The sequence below is a fragment of the Arachis stenosperma genome, chromosome 5 (genome assembly GCF_014773155.1).
Source record: "Arachis stenosperma cultivar V10309 chromosome 5, arast.V10309.gnm1.PFL2, whole genome shotgun sequence".
Lineage (NCBI taxonomy): Eukaryota > Viridiplantae > Streptophyta > Magnoliopsida > Fabales > Fabaceae > Arachis > Arachis stenosperma.
In genome coordinates, this window is record NC_080381.1 from 128766307 (window position 1) to 128788217 (window position 21911).

Here is a 21911-nt window from a genome sequence, read left to right on the forward strand (position 1 = left end):
AAAATTTTAAAAATTTATTAAATTAATTTTTATATAAATCTCTTTTTATCATAATATTATATTTTTAATATTCTTTAATTTTGCTAATTTTAATATATTTTTATACCTTAATAGATAAAATTTTTTTCGTATAAAATTATAATTAAATTATTATAAAATTATTTTTTAGTTGTGTTTCGAAGGTTATCTGAAACTGAGTTGTCTTTGGGCTTGTAAGTGAGGCCTAAATCTTCAATAGGGTGGATTCTGACTTAATTTACACTCAGATGCTTAAGTCAGTAAGGGTCTTAGTAAGTTTTTAGTGTATTGGACTTAGTTATACCTGAAGGTGAGTAGTTCCATTTTTGGTGGTGGATAACCGTTCCTTGATCATAGGGTGGTTATGATCCCTCTTCTAGAAGTGGGTGAGAGATATTAGGAGAAGTTATAACTCCTTCAGGGGAGAGTTATCTTCTGGTAGTGTTCTTGTTCGACCTCTCAAGAGGTCGGTTACACAGTAGATGTATTTTGGACTTTTATATGCTTTTAGGCTTGGCTTACGTTTTTTGGTTAGGTATGAATAATGTCCCTACTTGAATTCAATCTCTTTTTCGGAGTCGGAATCAAGTATGTGTGAAGTCGGAACCTCTTAGGTCAGTATTTTAGATCACATAAAAAAACCGACGTGATCGTGGAATGGTGAATCGTCGCATTCATTGGTTTTTCTTCTTTGCCACGTGGGCTGCGGTTGCATCTGTAACTGTGCACGTTTTAATGAGTGGGATTGTTTCCACGTTTCTGTCCCTTGGGTCTTTTAAAAACACTTTTTCTCCCTCCCTCTCTCTTCTTTTTGTTTCTTCTTCTGCAAATTAGGTGCACTTGTACTTTTTCAAGTTTTTCTGCTCACTTTCATACGCTGGAACCTTCTTCTTCCCTTACGTTCTTCCACATATAATATTTGGCGCTTTGTTCTTCCTGTGAAGAATTTTGGAGGGTGCACGAATTGTTTTGAAGGGTTTCTTTGCTGCTTTCGTGATGCTGATATAAGGTTAGCTTTCTCTTTCGATAACGTAGTGTTGCCTGTGTAAAGTTTCTTTGTTGTCTTTGAAGTGTCTGTGTTTAAACGCAATGGGTCTCTGTTTGTTGGTGAAACCTTTTAACTTCTTTGATGGTTGGTTTTTTGTTGCCGTGATTCTGCCATGAATGTAGATGCTTTTAGGTAGCACTTGTGATGACTACACCTTTGTTCATTTTCTAATGATGTTTGCTCGTATTTGTCGGATGCTGTGATCTGGAAAGGTGTTTCTTCTGTTTTTGATTAGTAGTGATACCTTCTTTTCATATTGTAGGTGCATCTTTTCTAAATGTCTCGCCCAACTATTTCAAAAATGTCTTCGAGGGTTCCTGGGAATCTGTTGAGATGGGTAGATTCTTCAGTTCTTTGTGCTGTTCCGATGGTAGATAATATTTTTGTAGATGAGTTTCAGAAGTACCATAGATTTTGTAGTTCTAAGGATGATGATGTGAAATACGAGTTAGTTGCCCCTGACGCTGAAGAGCGGGTTTGCTTTGGCCAAGTTGTTAATTTGGAGTCGCAGTTTATCTTCATGCATGATTGCTTTTTCAACCGACTTGGGGTGACGTTTCCTTTTTCCGATTTTGAAACTGAGGTTTTATCTTGCTGTAAATTCGCTCCTTCCCAACTGCACCCAAATTCTTGGGGTTTTATGAAGATATACCAGCTTGTGAGTCATGAGCTTGATTTTTCGACTTCTTTAAAGATGTTTTTCTTTTTATTTCATCTTACCAAACCTTTTAGTGCCACTTCAAATAAAAATAAGCAACAATGGGTTTCCTTCCGAGCCATCCAAGGTCGGAAAGTTTTTTCTATCTTTGATAAGTCGTTCCATGATTTTAAAAACTTCTTCTTTAAACTCCGTGCTGCTGAGGGTCATCACCCTTTCTTTTTAATGAGAATAATGAGCCCCGTTTCCCATTGTACTGGATGGAAGCGGCCCCTGTCGAAAAATATAAACTGACAGACTTGAATGAGGTCGAGGAAGCTGTAGTCGAGTTTGTTTGAGAGGCTTGGGGACGGGCTCCAAACCTTGATACAAAAAAGTTCTTTCTCGGGACTCCAAGTTATGTTCGTACTGAGCTAGGTAGTTTATATTATTATTATTTTACAGATTCCTTTATCAGTTTTTTCGACTTGTTTTTTGATGTCTAATATTATTTTTGTAGAAAAATGGAAAGCGATTCCAAGGCTTATCAAAAAGTTCAAGAGGCCAAGAGGAATGCTCGTGTCTGAGCTGCCCAGCTACAGGAGAGCAGTAAGTCGGACACTTTACCTCTGACCAAGTCTGATTCGGAGACCTGTTCCCAGAGCAAGCCGGTAAACCCTTTTCCCTCCCATCCTCTTCTTGCTCTCGTTCTAGTTCTTACTCCTCCATTTCCTCCTTATTCTGAGCCGAGCTCTAAAAAGAGGAAGACATCAGAATTCGATGCCCTCAATATTAATGATGCCGAATTTGATAGGGTGAAGTTTTATGAGAAGCACATGCTTCCTCATAGCTTTATCGCTATGGATGATGTTTCTATAAAAAATAGCCTCAAAGTCTTAATCGGGGGGAGGGGGGATCTGGACTGCTGGAGTATGCTCTACCCTATTGAAAGAGTTGGAGAGAACCTTTCTGAATGCTACTCAGCATTCTTTAGAGGCCCTTTAGGCCGAGGTGGCCACTCTTCGGGAGGTCAAGAAGGGGTTGGAAGAGGAAAAAAAAGTCTGGAGGCTGAGCTCTTCAAAGCTCGTGATCAGGGGAGGGAATCTGCAGCTTCCTGTGCTCTACCCGAGGGATTGTTAAAAAAGGCTGAGGAGAACTATGTTAGGGCTTTTAGGGAGAACTTGGATTTGAAGAGGCAAATGAATCATCTTAGGAAGGATTACATTGACTTGGAGGAGTCAGTTTTCAAGGGGACGGAGGAGGTGTTTGAATTTTTGAAGAATCAAGTTCGAGTTCTTGCTCCCGGCTTAGACTTATCCCCCCTTCACCCCGACAAGATTGTAGTTGATGGGGAGATCATCTTTCCACCTCATCCTCCTACTGACTCCGAGCTCAAGACTGCTGGGCAGCGTTTAATTGAATCTCCTCCCCAAGAAGTCATTGCTTTCGAGGAGGTGATGCCGAGTTCTTCCTCTCAGCCAGAAGTAGCTCCAATTGAGGAAAATCCTCCGACTTCCTCCGCCGAACCTGATTCCTCTCCAGCTCCTGATCAGAATCCTTTAATTGGCCCTATTTGATATTTTAGTTGCGGCCCGACTTGTGGGTCTTTGTTATGAACACTTTTATCTTGTGTTTTTTATATGCCTTGACTTTGGTCCCTTTTGAAGGACCTTTAACAACTTTTGTTTTACTGTGGTTAGTCTTTTTTTAATTAGGACTTTAATAAATTTTCTTAACTATGAGTAGTTGTAATGATTTTGAAAGGGTTTCTATGTTTCTGAGTTTCCCTTTTGACTTCGGATGACTTGTCTGCTATTTGAGCTATTTGTGAGGCTTTTATGAAAGCCTTTTATGAGTACCTTTTACCTCATGCTTTTAAAGAAAAGTTTATGTTTTCCATTACTTTGGTGCGAACGACCAATTAGTTTTGTTATTGAATCGTTTTCGTAACTTAGGTTATTTTTGCGATACATTTTACTCTGCTCGTCTGCTTTCCAACTTATAAGTCGTTTGGTTCTGAGCTTTTTCATTATCGTCATTTACAACCTCTTTACATCGACTTGTACCTCGTCGCATTATCTTGCCGACCATGTAGGTCGGACAACAGATTTTCGCGCTTTTTCGAGCTTCAGTCAATGCGTATAATAGAAAATGGTAATGGAATAAATGGAAAGAGACATTGTTATTGATGAAATGTAACTTACAAAAATGCTTTGCTACAAAGGGAATAATTTTCTTGCCCCTAGTCATCGCTTTGATGCCTTATTAAAATCTCCTTCAAGAAAACCCTTCTCAGGAAAAAAAACCTTGAAGTCGGGAAAAAGAGTACATCAGGGAGTGAGGTGCGCTACTAGCTATAATATCTCTTCAAGTTACATGTCTGCCATGACCTTGGGAGCTCGGCTCTGTTCAAGTTGGACACTTTGTAATAGCCTTTTTTCCAAGACTTTGGATATCTTGTAAGGTCCTTTCTAATTGGTAGCAAGCTTCCTTTCGCCCGACTTGTTTAACCCGATATCATATCTTATCAGGACCAGGTCGCTTGTGGCAAAGTTCCTTTGTACGGCCTTTTTGTTATATCTGGCCGACATCCTTTGCTTTAGCGTTGCTTCTCTTATCTAGGCTTGTTCTCGAACTTCTAGGAGGAGTTAGAGTTCTTCTCTACGGGCTTGAATATTTCTGATCTCATCATAAAATCTTATCTTTGGACTTTGTTCATTGACCTCTACTAGGATCATGGCTTCTATTCCGTATGCAAGTTGGAAGGGTGTTTCTCCAGTTGTAAAATGAGGTGTTGTTCGGTAAGCCCATAGTACTTGCGGGAGCTCTTTTGCCCAAGCCCCCTTTGCATCCTGCAGTCTTTTCTTTAATCCAGCTAATATGACTTTATTGGCTGCTTCATCTTGTTCGTTGGCTTGGGGATGTTCTACCGATGTGAATTGGCGCTTGATCTTCATGCTTGCTACTAAATTTCTAAAAGTAGAGTAGGTTAATTGTGTACCATTTTCTGTGGTGATGGAGTGAGAAACTTCGAACCGAGTAATAAAATTTTTGTATAGGAATTTTTGACTTCTTTGAGCTGTGATAGTAGCTAGTGGCTCTACTTCTATCCACTTAGTGCAATAATCCACTCCCACAATTAGGTATTTAACCTATCCTGGCGCTTGACGAAAAGGTGCGAGTAGGTCCAATCCCCATTTTGCAAAAAGCCATGGAGAGGTTACACTGATGAGCTCCTCAGGTAGGGCGATGTGAAAGTTGGCATGCATCTGACAAGGTGGTCACTTTTTGACAAAGTCGGTAGCGTCTTTTTGTAAAGTCGGCCAGAAGAATCCAGCTCAGATTACTTTTCTAGCCAAAGATCATGCCCTAAGATGGTTCCCACAGATGTCATTGTGTACTTCCTCTAAGACTTCTTCAGTTCTACTAGTCGAAACACATTTCAGTAAAGGTGCAGATACCCCCTTTCTATAAAGGACATTTTCTACCAAGGTATAATTATGGGAGTTCCTCCGAATTCTCTTGGCTTCCTTTTGCTCCTCGGGAAGGATGTCAAATTTTAGGTATTTAACAAGGGGAATCATCCACCCGAGGTTTGAGCCGGAGACAGATAGTACATCCGACTTACTATCTGACTTGATAACGGAAGGCTCTTTGAGGGTTTCTTGTATCAAAATTCTATTATTTCCCCCTGGTTTGGTACTTGCCAATTTAGAAAGGGCATCTGCTCGGCTATTAAGTTTTCGAATTATATGTTGGACCTCGGTATCACTGAATTGTTGAAGATGTTTAAGCGTTTTCTCTACGTATCCTTCATATTAGGATCCTTTGCTTGGTACTCTCCATTGATTTGTGAGGTTACTACCTGAGAATCACTGAAGATTATTATTTTAGTTGCCCCAACTTCTTTGGCAAGTTTCAGTCCTGCAATAACGGCTTCGTACTCTGCTTGGTTGTTGAAAGCGGGGAACTCAAATTTCATGGAAACTTCTATTTGAGTTCCTTCTTCATTGGCCAGTATTATTCTCGCTCCACTTTCGACTTTATTAGATGATCCATCTACATAGAGTTCCCAGGTCGTGGAGGTTTCAATCTGATCGCCCGTATATTCTGCAACAAAGTTGGTGAGGCATTGAGCTTTGATGGTTGTCCGAGTTTTGTATCTTAGGTCGAACTCGGATAGTTCTATAGCCCATTGCACCATCCGACCTGCTATGTTTATCTTCTGGAGTATCTGCTTCAAAGGCTGATTTGTCCGGACTCTTATGGTGTGTGCCTGGACGTAAGGTCGGAGTCTCCTAGATGCCATGATTAAGGCATATGCACAATTTTTGTAATTTTTGGTACCTTAACTTTGGCCCTTGTTGGACTTTGCTAGTGAAATAAATGGAGTGCTGTCCAACCTTATCTTCTCGTATCAGTGTCGACGCTACTTCCTTTTCAGCGATGACCAGATACAACACCAACTCCTCTCCCGTTTGTAGCCGGGTAAAGATGGGTGGTTCACTTAAGAATTTTTTGAATTCTCGAAAGGCCCCTTCGCATTCAGAGGTTCACTCAAATTGGCATCCTTTTCTTAGTAGTGAGAAAAGTGGTAAGGATATCAAGGCCGATCCTGCCAAAAATCTAGACAAGGGTGCAAGTCTGCCATTCAGCTGTTGGACTTCTTTTAAATAAGTCGAACTCCTTGATACGTAAAAATTAGATTTCACGTACAACCGGCAAGTATACCGGGTCGTATCAAGTAGTAAAACTCACTTAGAGTGAGGTCGATCCCACGAGGATTGGTAGATTAAGCAACTTTAGTTAAATGGTAAATTTAGTCAAACAAACATGGTTTTGATTTTATGAGCATTGTGACTTTTGAACATAATTGCAGGAATTTAAATGGCAAAGAATTTAAAGAACTAGAATAGAGAAATAAAATGAAAGTAAATAACGGAAACTTAAAATGCAAGAAACTTAAATGACATCAAAGATAAATTGCAAGGAATTAAAGGTTGCAGAAATTTAAAGAACATAAGAGTAAATAGCAAGAACTAAATGAACAGAATGTAGATAACAAGAATAGTAAATTGACAGAATGAAAAAGGGAATTGGGTTATGGGTAGTCAAACAACTAGAGGCAAAAGAAATAAGAATTAATGGTGGAGAGGATCATTAGGGATCAGAGATGCAAGTTTTCATGAATTGATGTTAGTCAAGTCCTTCTCAATCATGGGTATAGATCCATGGCAAGTGGGTAATTGAATCCCAATCTCTTGGTGATTCAATTTCTCTCAACATAACCAATTGCCACTCTCGTGATCTAATTGTTCATGAGAAGAGATGAAGCTCAATTCTAATCCAGCCACACAACTCCGATAATCTCAACCAAGGAAAGTTACATCTCACATACTAACCAAGGTGTATTGATTAAGGAAACCATGAAAGGATGAACTCTAAACTGAATTATGTGGCTCATTCCTCAAATTCACCACACAATTCACATAGATAAACCCCTCTCTCGATGGTGGTTGAATCTTTGAAGAACAAGAGTTTCCTCTTTGGATTAACCACATGAATTGAGGAGGAAAAGAGGAGTCATCAATGCATTCAACAAGCAGAGCTCTTCCCCTAATGAAAGTGGGGTTTAGTGAATCATAGCTCCAATTTCAACCATAATTGCCATCAACAAAAATTAAACTAAGTGGAAAGAAAAATGAAGAAGAATAAGAAAATGCTTAAAGCTTCAGAAATGAAGAAGAGAAGTTCCAAGAAGAACCAAAAATGCTCTCCGGGTATCCTCCCGGAAGTGCTAAAGAGTCTCAAAATAAAAGTGTTAAAAGTGTATAATTCTAAGTGTCCAAAAGTCCCTTTAAAGTACAAACTCAATCTCTATTTATATTAGTCCTAAAACTCCTTCAAAGATCTTCCATTGGGCTAGCTATGTGGGCTTTCTCTTTATTGAATTTCTGGTTCAATTGAAGAAGTTGCTGGCCTTTGTGAGGAATAGAGGAAGCAGAGCAAGTTGGCAACAATTCTGGCCCATTGAGGGGCGTTTATTGGCAACAACTCTAGGCTTAATGCACGTTGGCAACGTGCATGGTGTTTTCCTGGAAGTGAGGTTGGAGACTTGGGCGTTGCTGGCCCAAGTTGTTGCTAACAACTTGCTTTTCCTCTTCTTGGCTCTACTTTCATGCTAAATGTAGCCCAGAATTTGAGTGTCAACCTTCTGCTTCAATATGGACTATTATACATCATTGGAAAGCTCTTGATGTCTATTTTCCAATGCCACTGGAATCACCTCAATTGGACTTTCCTAGCTCAAGTTATGCTTCTTCAAAGAAAGTAAGGTCAAGCTGCCAAGTTGTTGCCGAAAACGCACCCATTTTGCCAAGTTGGCAACGTGCCCGTGCCTAGCCTCCCAAAGCAGGGAAATGAGGCTGGCGTTGTTGCCAAAAACGCACCCTTGCTAGCACGTTGGCAACGTGCTCGTGCCCCCCTCCAGGGCTCATCTCTAGCCTTCTTGAATTTCAACTTCATATTCTTGTTTTTAGGGCCTAAAGATGACTCTGGTTTGGCTTCAATTTTGTGCTCCACCATAGACTATTATATATGGTTGGAAAGCTCTGAATGTTAGCTTTCCAACGCAACTGGAAGCATTCAATTTGGATCTCTGTAGCTCAGGATATCTTCCATTGAAGAAGGTAAGGTCAGGCTGCCTTGTTGGAGTTGTTGTGGATAACGCCCCCTATATTCCAAGTTGGCAACGTGCTACCTCCATTCTTCACCATCCAAAGCTTCCTGGCGTTGTTGCCAAACACGCCAATGTTCTCTTGAGTTGGCAACGTGCCCGATGCTTCTTCAAGGCTCTAAACATTGCTTCCCACGTTGCCATTGAACACGCCTATAGAAGCTGGCGTTGGCAACGTGGTTGGTAGCTCTTCCTGGCGTTGGCAACGTGGTTGGCAAGGCTTCCTGGCGTTGGCAACTTGATTGGCAAGGCTTCCTGGCGTTGGCAACTTGATTGGCAAGGCTTCCTTCTTGTTGCTTGGCGTTGCCTTGAATAACGCCTATGGTTCTTGGCGTTGGCAACGCCAGCTTCTTCTCCTCTTGGGCCAAGCTCACTCATGTGCGTTACCTTGAGACACGCCAATGAAGTAGCACGTTGGCAACGTGCTCGAGCTTCTTGGCTGGGCAAATTCTTCTAGCTTAGCGTTGCCTTGAACAACGCCTCTTCATTCCCACGTTGGCAACGCCCTCGAGCTCTCCTTGGCTCAGCTCTTTGCTTGCCTGGGCGTTGCCTTCAAACACGCACCATTTTCTTCAAGTTGGCAACGCCAACATTTACTTCTCCAGGGCTGCCTGGCGTTGCCTTCAACAACGCAGCCTTTCTCCAAGTTGGCAACGCCAACATATGCTCTTCCAAGGCTGCCTGGCGTTGCCTCCAACAACGCAGCCTTTCTCCAAGTTGGCAACGCCAACTTCTCTTCTTCTTGCCCAGCTTGCATCATTCTTGCTTCCATGCTTTCTTGTTTCATCACCTATCATCAACAAAGGAAATAGCTTCAAAGTCTTACCAATTCATGCAAATAAATTTCATGAGATTCATTCATACTCATTCATGTGTGTATTCCTTAAATCATTTGCATGAATTTGGCTAGAATCAACATGTTCCTTGGTATTCTCATGCATGAAGATAAAACTCATAAAAGGACTTGTTTATTTAAAGAAAATGAGTGAAATTAAGCTAAAACCAACTAAACTAACTAGCTAATATAGTAAATATGCACTTGCATCACAACACCAAACTTAAAGTGTTGCTTGTCCTCAAGCAAAATATAAAGGTTTTTGTCACAAGAATCTAAGATGTAAGACTTGAATGTTTTACCAGAGAAGAATTTTTCATTGAACATGTCATCCTCATTTGTGTGGTCCTTGATTCATTGTAAATGAACATGGCTATTCAATTTTTCAATTAAAATGCTTGCTTCAATACTAAATTGGTTAACTTCACTAGACTTCCTTTTTCTATACCGTAGCACATGATCCTTGAACCATTTTTTTTTTCTTCTTTTTTTTTTCTTTCCTTTTTTTTTCTTCAATTAAGCTCGAAATCTTGTCTTAAGGCGGCTCTTTAGCATAAGCTTTCAATCAACAATCCCAAACCAGTTGGTTCAAGTTGTTAAGTGTTGAGACACTCTTAAAGGTTTACTAACTCAAGCCTCTCTCCTTAACACATTCAATCACAGGCATATAACATTGAAATTTTTGTTTGGATAGTGGTGTCCAGCACCTCTTTGGGTTGCTAAATGTTCTGTTATAGAGCTACTCTTGATTGTGAGTTTTCAATCGATAATCCCGAGTTAGTTAACTCAAGTTATCGGGTGATGAAGCACCCCTCGGATTTACTAGCCCAAGTATGTCTCCTAACATCAATCACCACAGACACATATCCAAACTTTGTCATTGATGCCTAGCCTTTCATTCTTTGTCTTCTGTTTTCTTTATTGTCAAGGTTATTTGTGCTATTACTGATAAAGTCTTTGTGATCCTTAACCGAACTAGTCTTGTATAAGCAAGCATTCTTTTGAGTTCATTGAGCCTTGACTCTTTCACAATAAATGCATGTATGCTAGCACTTTTCTCATGGGACAACATGATTCTTTTTAAGCTAGAATTCTCTCTGTTCTTGCTCAAACTACATCTTTTATTCCATTGACAAGTGAAAGTACTTAAGACAAGCAACCATTCCAAATCTGTGAGTGGTGATGCATGGAATGGGCAACATAAAAGACAATGCTTCAAAAAGAAAATGCATCCTAGAAGGTATACCATATTTCAGACATACATCTTCTTTATTTAATAAAATATAAAGAAAAACAAAGGAACTTCACCACCTTTAGTCTTCATGTCCCTTTTCCTTTGCTTGATTCTCCTTGCTTTCCTTTGCCCTTTGGATCTTCTTTCTTTTTCTTCCTCAACTCTCCTTGTTGCTTTGTTGTTGAATCCCCCTTTGGATCTTCTTTCTTTTTCCTTCTTAGCTCTCCTTGTTGCTTTGTTGTTGAATTGTTTTTCCCCATGCACAAAGTTCAAGACTCATGTGACTTTCTCTTCCTTGTGTATCCGTGACCTCTCTCTCCAAGATTCCCCATCACTTCTTTCTTTCTTTCCTGCAACAAAATTCCAAAAGCTTGAGATTCTTAAAGTGACATTACTAGCTAACAACTTATGATGATATTCCTATGCAAAATTGACTAAACTAAAATTAAAATTTATGAATTGATTCCCTAATCTATTTTTTTTCTAGCATTAGTAATGTAAGTAAAGACACCAAACTTAGTTTGTGACTAAGTGTTCTATGGAATTAATTCCAAAGATAGCCACATCAAACTTAGTATTTTACCTACATTATATGCTATTTCACGTTTTTTTTTTTTATATATATATAACTAAAATGATGACTATACTTTCATAGTCTAGCATTTTCGTGTATGTATGGACACCAAACTTAGTTTGTGGCTAAGTGTTGTAGAACACACTTTTGCCATTACTTCAAGATTGGCCACACCAAACTTAGTGCTTTGCATACACCATGTACTAGTCTACTTAATCATTATTGATTACTAAAGTATGAAAATAAAAGACTCCCTGTGCATGGGTTGCCTCCCATGAAGCGCTTGTTTATTGTCCTTAGCTTGACACTGCAGCTTCTTTGCTCATGTTAAGAGTTGCACACTCTCTTCCTTGCTCCAGGGGCCACCAAAATAGTGCTTCACCCTATGTCCATTAGCTGTGAAGTTTGTTTTGAGGCTTCATCAAGTAATTCGACATAGCCATGAGGTGATACTTTGGTGATGGTGTATGGACCAGTCCATCTAGACCTCAGCTTCCCAGGAAAGATCTTCAATCTTGAATTGAATAACAACACCCTTTGGCCTGGTTCGAATGTTCTTTGAGAGATCCTCTTATCATGCCATCTCTTGCTCTCTCTTTGTATATTTTGGCATTTTCATATGCCTCCAATCTGAACTCCTCAAGTTCATTGAGTTGTAGCAACCTCTTCTCTCCTGCTGCTTGAGCATCTAAATTCAGAAGTTTGGTGGCCCAAAAGGCCTTATGTTCAAGCTCCACAGGGAGGTGACATGCCTTTCCATACACCAGCTGAAATGGAGATTTTCCTATGGGTGTCTTGAAGGCTGTCCTATATGCCCAAAGTGCATCATCCAGCTTCCTAACCCAATCCTTTCTTGTTGTTCCCACAATTTTCTCCAAAATCCTTTTTAGCTCTCTGTTGGCAAGTTCAGCTTGCCCATTGGTTTGTGGGTGATATGGGGTAGCTACTTTGTGAGTAACACCATATTTGTGGAGTAAAGAGTTTAGTTGCTTGTTGCAGAAGTGGCTTCCCCCATCACTTATGAGTCCTTTGGGCACTCCAAATCTAGTGAAGATGTTCTTCTTGAGGAATTGCAAGACCACGTTGGTATCACATGTGGTGGTGGCTATTGCTTCTACCCATTTGGAGACATACTCTACTGCTACCAAGATGTATTTGAATGTGTAAGATGGAGGGAAAGGTCCCATGAAATCTATTCCCCACAGATCAAAGAGTTCCACTTCTAAAATGAACTTCTGAGGCATCTCATTTTTCTTTGACAAACCCCCTGTTCTTTGACATTCATTGCAATGGCTCACGAACTCTCTAGCATCCTTGAAGATTGAGGGCCAGTAGAAACCACTTTGAAGGACTTTTGCAGCCGTTCTTTCAGCCCCAAAATGACCACCATAACTAGAGTTGTGACAATGCCATAGTATGTTCTTCGTCTCACCCTCTGACACACATCTTCTTATCATTCCATCCGGGCATCTTTTGAACAAGAATGGTTCATCCCAGAAGAAGAACCTAGCCTCATGCAACAGCTTCTTAACTTGTTGTTTTGTGTACTCTTGTGGAATGATTCTTCCCGCCTTGTAGTTGGCCATGTCTGCAAACCAAGGGACATGTTGAATTTGCAAGAGGTGCTCATCTGGAAATTCTTCATTTATTGATGGAAGGTTGTCTTGGCATGTATCTTGTGGTAGCCTTGATAAGTGGTCAGCAACTTGATTTTCATTTCCCTTTCTATCTTTTATCTCAATGTCAAACTCTTGTAAGAGTAGCACCCATCTGATTAGCCTTGGTTTGGCATCCTGTTTTGACATAAGATACTTAATAGCAGCATGGTCAGTATACACTAAGACTTTAGATCCAATCAAATATTGTCTAAACTTATCAAAAGCATATACTACAGCTAGTAGCTCTTTCTCTGTTGTGGTGTAGTTTCTTTGAGCTTCATTCAATACCTTACTTGCATAGTAGATAACATGAAGCTTCTTTTCCTTTCTCTGCCCCAACACAGCACCAATTGCAAGGTTACTTGCATCACACATGAGTTCAAAAGGTAGTCCCCAACTTGGGGGTGTGATGATTGGTGCTGTGGTGAGCTTAGCCTTTAGAGTTTCAAAAGCATGTTTGCATTCATCATCAAAGAAAAAAGGATTGTCTACCACCAGCAAATTGCTTAGTGGCTTTGCTATTTTGGAAAAATCTTTGATGAATCTCCTATAGAATCCAGCATGCCCTAAGAAACTTCTAACGGCTTTCACACTAGTTGGCAAAGGAAGTTTTTCTATAATTTCTACTTTTGCCTTGTCAACTTCTATACCCTTTCTTGAAATTTTGTGACCAAGAACAATGCCTTCGGGTACCATGAAGTGGCATTTCTCCCAATTTAAAACTAAATTGGTTTCTTGGCACCTTTTCAAGACTAGGGTAAGATGGTGCAAGCAAGCATTGAAAGAATCACCAAAAACAGAAAAATCATCCATGAATACTTCAATAAATTTTTCTACCATGTCTGAGAAGATTGATAGCATGCATCTTTGAAAGGTAGCTGGAGCATTACACAGTCCAAATGGCATTCTCCTGTATGCAAAGACTCCAAAGGGACAAGTAAAGGAAGTCTTCTCTTGATCCATGGGGTCAACCACTATCTGGTTATACCCAGAATATCCATCAAGAAAACAGTAATAGGCATGGCCAGCCAACCTTTCAAGCATCTGGTCAATGAAAGGTAGAGGAAAGTGATCTTTTCGTGTGGCATCATTCAGCCTCCTATAGTCTATGCACATCCTCCACCCTGTCACTGTTCGTGTTGGAATAAGCTCATTCTTCTCATTAACAATGACAGTCATCCCCCCTTTCTTAGGTACTACTTGCACTGGACTGACCCATGGGCTGTCAGATATAGGGTAGATGATCCCAGCTTTACACAACTTCAGGACTTCCTTTTGAACAACCTCCTTCATTGTGGGATTCAATCTTCTTTGGGGTTGTACCACTGGTTTGGAATTCTCCTCTAAAAGTATCTTGTGCATACATACGGCAGGGCTTATGCCTTTCAAGTCATCAATGGTCCACCCTAACGCCTCTTTGTGAGCTTTCAAAACCACAAGGAGCTTTTCTTCTTCCTCTGCATTCAATGTGGAATTGATGATCACTGGGAAGCTGTCCTTCTCACCAAGGAATGCATATTTAAGATGAGGGGGTAGTGGTTTCAACTCTTGTTGTGGTGCCTCTTCTTTCGTAGCTTCACTTGGTTCCTCTGATGCTTTCAATTTGTTCTCTTCTTGTCCCTTGATGTTATGGACTTCCTCTTGTTTCATTTGATGGTTTGTGTCAAGCACTTCTTCAACCAAAGAATCTACTACATCAATCCTCATGCAATTTTCTTTCTCAACAGGGTGTTGCATTGCTTTGAAGACATTTATGGTCATTTGCTCATCATGCACTCTGAAAATCATCTCTCCCTTTTCCACATCAATGATTGTTCTAGCTGTAGCCAGAAAGGGTCTACCAAGAATGACTGAATTGTTTCCCTCTTCATCCATGTCTAGGACCACAAAATCAGCTGGGAATATGAAGTTTCCCACCTTCACCAAGAGGTTCTCAACTACTCCATTTGGTATTTTGATGGATCTGTCAGCAAGTTGGAGTGACATCCTTGTGGGTTTAAGCTCTTCAATCATCATTTTCTTCATCATGGTGAGGGGCATTAGGTTAATGCTTGCTCCCAGGTCACAAAGTGACTTGTCAACGGCCATGCTCCCAATCGTGCAGGGTATGAGGAAGCTGCCAGGGTCTTTGAGTTTTGGAGGTAGCCCTTTTTGAATGATGGCACTACACTCTTGATTGAGAACCACCGTTTCTTTTTCTTGCCAACTTCTCTTCTTGGTGATCAATTCCTTAAGAAACTTTGCATATAATGGCATCTGTTCCAGAGCTTCTGCCAATGGGATGTTGATTTCAAGTTTCTTGAAGATTTCTAAGAACCTTGGGAATTGTTGGTCCTTTGCTCCTTTGTATCCTAGTTGGGTACGGAAGCTTGGGTACATAAGCTTTTACTCCTTCATTTTTGTTTTCTTGTTGTGGATTCACACTCTCATTGCTATCATGGTTGCTTCTTTGTCTGGGTGGGTTGCCTTGTGGCTTGACAACTTCTTTGCCTTTGTTAGATTTTGAAGCCTTTTCTTCATCTTGCCTTTCCACATGTACTTCCACTGTGTCTTGCTCTTTAGGTTTTATTGCTTCTTTATTCGAACTTTCACCAACTACCTTGCCACTCCTTAACTGCAGAGCCTTACATTCTTCTCTTGGGTTGGGTATTGTGTCACTTGGGAGAACATTGGTTGGTCGCTCGGCTTGTTTGGCTAATTGTCCCACTTGTCTCTCAATATTCTTCATGATGACCTCATGTTCCTTGTGTCCCTTAGCTAAGGCTTGAGTGGTTTGAGCAAGTGCTTGCAAGGTTGCTTCAAGACTTGAAATTCTAGTTTCATGATGGTCAATTGGGGATATGATGGGGGTTGATTGTTGTTGAAAGTTGTTGGGTGGATTAGTGTGGTAATTCTGTGCGTTGGATGTTGGTGCAGGAAAGTTGCTTTGGTGAGTTTGTGAGTTATTATGAGGTGGTTGATATGTGTTTTGTGTTTTTCTATATTGGTTAGTGTTGTTGGCATGGTGATTTTGGTTATTTGTGTTGCGGGAGTGATTGTGGTTGTTGTTCTTTTGCCAATGGTTTTCACCCCACTTTAGATTGGGATGATTTCTCCAAGATGAGTTGTATGTATCACCATGAAATTCATCCTGAGAATTTGAAGTATTCTGCATGTATTGAACTTGTTCTTGTGGTTGTTCAACAGTGGTCCCTTCACCTTGGCCCCATTCAAGTGATGATTGATTTGTTGTGTTCACTGCTGCAAGTTGCAAACCATCCATTCTCTTTGTTATCATCTCCATTTGTTGTTGGATTTGTTGGTGCATTAACTTGTTTTGTGCCAAGATAGTATCAACACCTTCAAGCTCCATTACACCTTTCTTTGGGGTCGGATTATGCTGCCTCTCTGATGAGTAATAATATTAATTGTTCGCCACAATCTCAATGAGGTCTTGAGCTTCCTCAGCAGTTTTCATCATGTTGAGTGATCCTTCTGATGAGTAGTCTAGTCCTTTCCTTGCTTCTAAGTTTAAACCCTCATAGAAGTTTTGGAGTTTGACCCAGTCACTAAACATGTCAGGTGGACATCTTCTCATGAGTGCCTTATATCTTTCCCAGGCTTCATACAATGACTCCCCTTCCATTTGCCTGAAAGTTTGTACCTCTGTCTTCAACTTGATGATTCTTTGAGGTGGGTAAAACTTTGCTAGAAATCTGCCCATCACATCATTCCAATTGTTGAGGCTTTCCTTAGGGAATGACTCTAGCCATTGAGTGGCCTTGTCCCTCAAAGAGAATGAAAATAGTAACAACTTGTAGACATCTGGATGCACTCCATTTGTCTTCACTGTATTGCATATCCTCAGAAAAACAGATAGATGTTGATTTGGGTCTTCAAGAGGTCCCCCCCCCATAAGAGCAATTGTTCTGTACCAAAGTGATGAGCTGAGGTTTCAACTCAAAATTATGGGCATGAACATTTGGTGTAGCAATACTGCTCCCACAATGTCTTGGATCAGGGATGGTATATGAAGATAACACCCTTCTAGGTGGTCCATCATTGTTGTTGACCCCTCCAGGAGGATTTTGTATCTCATCCTCCATGGCTTGATCTTCTCCCTCTGACTCCTCTTCACCAACTATTCCCTTTCCTCTTTCTGCTCTCCTTATTCTTCGGAGAGTTCTCTCGTCCTCAATATTACGTCTATTAGTTCCTGACATACACAAACAAAACCAAAATCACAAGTGAGACACTCTAAAACTAGAGTGGAATTGGGGTTAGTGAAACAAAGTATCAAACAGTTAGTAGGCTTAACAAAAACACTAAAAAAAAATGCTCAATCTAAACCACCTTTCACTTAATCATTGTCAATCTAATCAATCCCCGGCAACGGCGCCAAAAACTTGATACGTAAAAATTTAGATTTCACGTACAACCGGCAAGTATACCGGGTCGTATCAAGTAGTAAAACTCACTTAGAGTGAGGTCGATCCCACGAGGATTGGTAGATTAAGCAACTTTAGTTAAATGGTAAATTTAGTCAAACAAACATGGTTTTGATTTTATGAGCATTGTGACTTTTGAACATAATTGCAGGAATTTAAATGGCAAAGAATTTAAAGAACTAGAATAGAGAAATAAAATGAAAGTAAATAACGGAAACTTAAAATGCAAGAAACTTAAATGACATCAAAGATAAATTGCAAGGAATTAAAGGTTGCAGAAATTTAAAGAACGTAAGAGTAAATAGCAAGAACTAAATGAACAGAATGTAGATAACAAGAATAGTAAATTGACAGAATGAAAAGGGAATTGGGTTATGGTAGTCAAACAACTAGAGGCAAAAGAAATAAGAATTAATGGTGGAGAGGATCATTAGGGATCAGAGATGCAAGTTTTCATGAATTGATGTTAGTCAAGTCCTTCTCAATCATGGGTATAGATCCATGGCAAGTGGGTAATTGAATCCCAATCTCTTGGTGATTCAATTTCTCTCAACATAACCAATTGCCACTCTCGTGATCTAATTGTTCATGAGAAGAGATGAAGCTCAATTCTAATCCAGCCACACAACTCCCATAATCTCAACCAAGGAAAGTTACATCTCACATACTAACCAAGGTGTATTGATTAAGAAAACCATGAAAGGATGAACTCTAAACTGAATTATGTGGCTCATTCCTCAAATTCACCACACAATTCACATAGATTAACCCCTCTCTCGATGGTGGTTGAATCTTTGAAGAACAAGAGTTTCCTCTTTGGATTAACCACATGAATTGAGGAGGAAAAGAGGAGTTCATCAATGCATTCAAACAAGCAGAGCTCTTCCCCCTAATGAAAGTGGGGTTTAGTGAATCATAGCTCCAATTTCAACCATAATTGCCATCAACAAAAATTAAACTAAGTGGAAAGAAAAATGAATAAGAATAAGAAAATGCTTAAAGCTTCAGAAATGAAGAAGAGAAGTTCCAAGAAGAACCAAAAATGCTCTCCGGGTATCCTCCCGGAAGTGCTAAAGAGTCTCAAAATAAAAGTGCTAAAAGTGTATAATTCTAAGTGTCCAAAAGTCCCTTTAAAGTACAAACTCAATCTCTATTTATATTAGTCCTAAAACTCCTTCAAAGATCTTCCATTGGGCTAGCTATGTGGGCTTTCTCTTTATTGAATTTCTGGTTCAATTGAAGAAGTTGCTGGCCTTTGTGAGGAATAGAGGAAGCAGAGCAAGTTGGCAACAATTCTGGCCCATTGAGGGGCGTTATTGGCAACAACTCTAGGCTTAATGCACGTTGGCAACGTGCATGGTGTTTTCCTGGAAGTGAGGTTGGAGACTTGGGCGTTGCTGGCCCAAGTTGTTGCTAACAACTTGCTTTTCCTCTTCTTGGCTCTACTTTCATGCTAAATGTAGCCCAGAATTTGAGTGTCAACCTTCTGCTTCAATATGGACTATTATACATCATTGGAAAGCTCTTGATGTCTATTTTCCAATGCCACTGGAATCACCTCAATTGGACTTTCCTAGCTCAAGTTATGCTTCTTCAAAGAAAGTAAGGTCAAGCTGCCAAGTTGTTGCCGAAAACGCACCCATTTTGCCAAGTTGGCAACGTGCCCGTGCCTAGCCTCCCAAAGCAGGGAAATGAGGCTGGCGTTGTTGCCAAAAACGCACCCTTGCTAGCACGTTGGCAACGTGCTCGTGCCCCCCCAGGGCTCATCTCTAGCCTTCTTGAATTTCAACTTCATATTCTTGTTTTTAGGGCCTAAAGATGACTCTGGTTTGGCTTCAATTTGTGCTCCACCATAGACTATTATATATGGTTGGAAAGCTCTGAATGTTAGCTTTCCAACGCAACTGGAAGCATTCAATTTGGATCTCTGTAGCTCAGGATATCTTCCATTGAAGAAGGTAAGGTCAGGCTGCCTTGTTGGAGTTGTTGTGGATAACGCCCCTATATTCCAAGTTGGCAACGTGCTACCTCCATTCTTCACCATCCAAAGCTTCCTGGCGTTGTTGCCAAACACGCCAATGTTTTCTTGAGTTGGCAACGTGCCCGATGCTTCTTCAAGGCTCTAAACATTGCTTCCCACGTTGCCATTGAACACGCCTATAGAAGCTGGCGTTGGCAACGTGGTTGGCAGCTCTTCCTGGCGTTGGCAACGTGGTTGGCAAGGCTTCCTGGCGTTGGCAACTTGATTGGCAAGGCTTCCTGGCGTTGGCAACTTGATTGGCAAGGCTTCCTGGCGTTGGCAACGTGGTTGGCAAGGCTTCATTCTTGTTGCTTGGCGTTGCCTTGAATAACGCCTATGGTTCTTGGCGTTGGCAACGCCAGCTTCTTCTCCTCTTGGGCCAAGCTCACTCATGTGCGTTACCTTGAGACACGCCAATGAAGTAGCACGTTGGCAACGTGCTCGAGCTTCTTGGCTGGGCAAATTCTTCTAGCTTAGCGTTGCCTTGAACAACGCCTCTTCATTCCCACGTTGGCAACGCCCTCGAGCTCTCCTTGGCTCAGCTCTTTGCTTGCCTGGGCGTTGCCTTCAAACACGCACCATTTTCTTCAAGTTGGCAACGCCAACATTTACTTCTCCAGGGCTGCCTGGCGTTGCCTTCAACAACGCAGCCTTTCTCCAAGTTGGCAACGCCAACATATGCTCTTCCAAGGCTGCCTGGCGTTGCCTCCAACAACGCAGCCTTTCTCCAAGTTGGCAACGCCAACTTCTCTTCTTCTTGCCCAGCTTGCATCATTCTTGCTTCCATGCTTTCTTGTTTCATCACCTATCATCAACAAAGGAAATAGCTTCAAAGTCTTACCAATTCATGCAAATAAATTTCATGAGATTCATTCATACTCATTCATGTGTGTATTCCTTAAATCATTTGCATGAATTTGGCTAGAATCAACATGTTCCTTGGTATTCTCATGCATGAAGATAAAACTCACAAAAGGACTTGTTTATTTAAAGAAAATGAGTGAAATTAAGCTAAAACCAACTAAACTAACTAGCTAATATAGTAAATATGCACTTGCATCACTCCTCATCTCTAAGAATGCTCTACACTTGTCGGAGTTAGCCTCAATCCCCCTTTGTGTGAGCATAAAATCCAAGAATTTTTTGCTTCTACTACAAAGGTGCATTTTGTGGGATTTAATCTCATCTAATGTCTTCTTATGGTCCTAAAGACTTGTGAAGGGTCAGATAGGAGGCTGGCCTCATCCTTGATTTTTACTAACATGTCATCCACATATACCTCCATTAGGTTTCCAAAGTGAGGTGCAAACATTTTGTTCATCAACCTTTGATATGTGGCTCCTGCGTTCTTTAATTCAAAAGGCATGACCAGGTAGCAGTAGTTTGCTCTTGGCATGATGAACAATGTCTTCTCCAAGTCCGATTTATACACCGGGATTTAATTGTATCCCGAGTAAGCATCCATGAATGATAAGTACTATGCTGAAGAAGAATCTACTAAAGCATCAATGTTGGGTAAGGGATATGAGTCCTTTGGACAAGCTTTGTTCAGGTTGGTGTAGTCGACGCACGTCTTCCATTTTCCATTTTGCTTCTTTACCAGTACTACATTTACTAACCATGTCGGATATTTGACTTCCCTGATGAATCCAGCTTCGAGTAGAGCTTGAACTTGTTCTTCGACCACTTGAGCTCGCTCTGGTCTGAGCTTACGACGCCTTTGTTGGGTAGGTCGGGATCCAGGATAGACCACCAGCTTATGCGTCATGAGCTCGGGGTCTATTCCGGGCATATCAGCGGCCTTCCAAGAGAAGAGGTCGGCATTTTCTTGTAGGAGTCTTACGAGCTTCTTCTTCAGATATGCTCTCATATTGACTCCTATGTTGGTGTTCTTTTCGAATTCTTCCCCGACTTGGACTTTTTCTGTCTTCCCTTCGGGTTGTGGCCATAGCTCTTCCTTTCCTCGGACTCCTCCGAACTCAATGGCATTGACTTCTTTACCTTTACCTCGCAGGTTCATGCTTTCGTTATAACATTTTCTGGCCAGTTTTTGATCTCCTTTTATGGTAGCAATTCCTTTCTGTGTGAAAAATTTCATGCAAAAGTGAGGAGTAAAAACAACAGCTCCTAGCCGATTCAATGTTGTCCTGCCAATTAGGGCATTGTAGGCTGATGCCACATCTACAACAATATAATCAATATTTAGAGTTTTTTATTTCAACCCTTTTCCAAAAGTGATATATAGGAAAATGAACCCTAATGGCTTAATTGGTGTATTTCCCAGTCCGAAAAGAGTGTCCGGATAGGATTATAACTCTTTTTCTTCCAGCCCCAACTTGTTGAACGCATGTTTAAATAGTATGTCGGCGGAGCTTCCTTGGTCTACCAAAGTTCTATGTAGGTTTGCATTGGTAAGTATCATAGTGATTACCACGAGGTCATTATGTCCTGGTACAATTCCCTGCGCATCCTCTCTCGTGAAGGAGATGATAGGGGAGGTCAGAAATCTCTTCTCCGACGTAGTAGACTTCTTTTAGGTACCTCTTTCGAGACGACTTGGTCACTCCTCCCCTAACAAATCCCTCTACTATCATGTCAACATGTCATTCTGGAGTTTGTGGCGGCTGACCTCTTCGGCCGACCTCTTCGTCATCTCTTTTCCTTTAACCATAATTGTCCGATCTTTTCATGAGATATTTGTCCAACCGACCTTCCATGGCCATT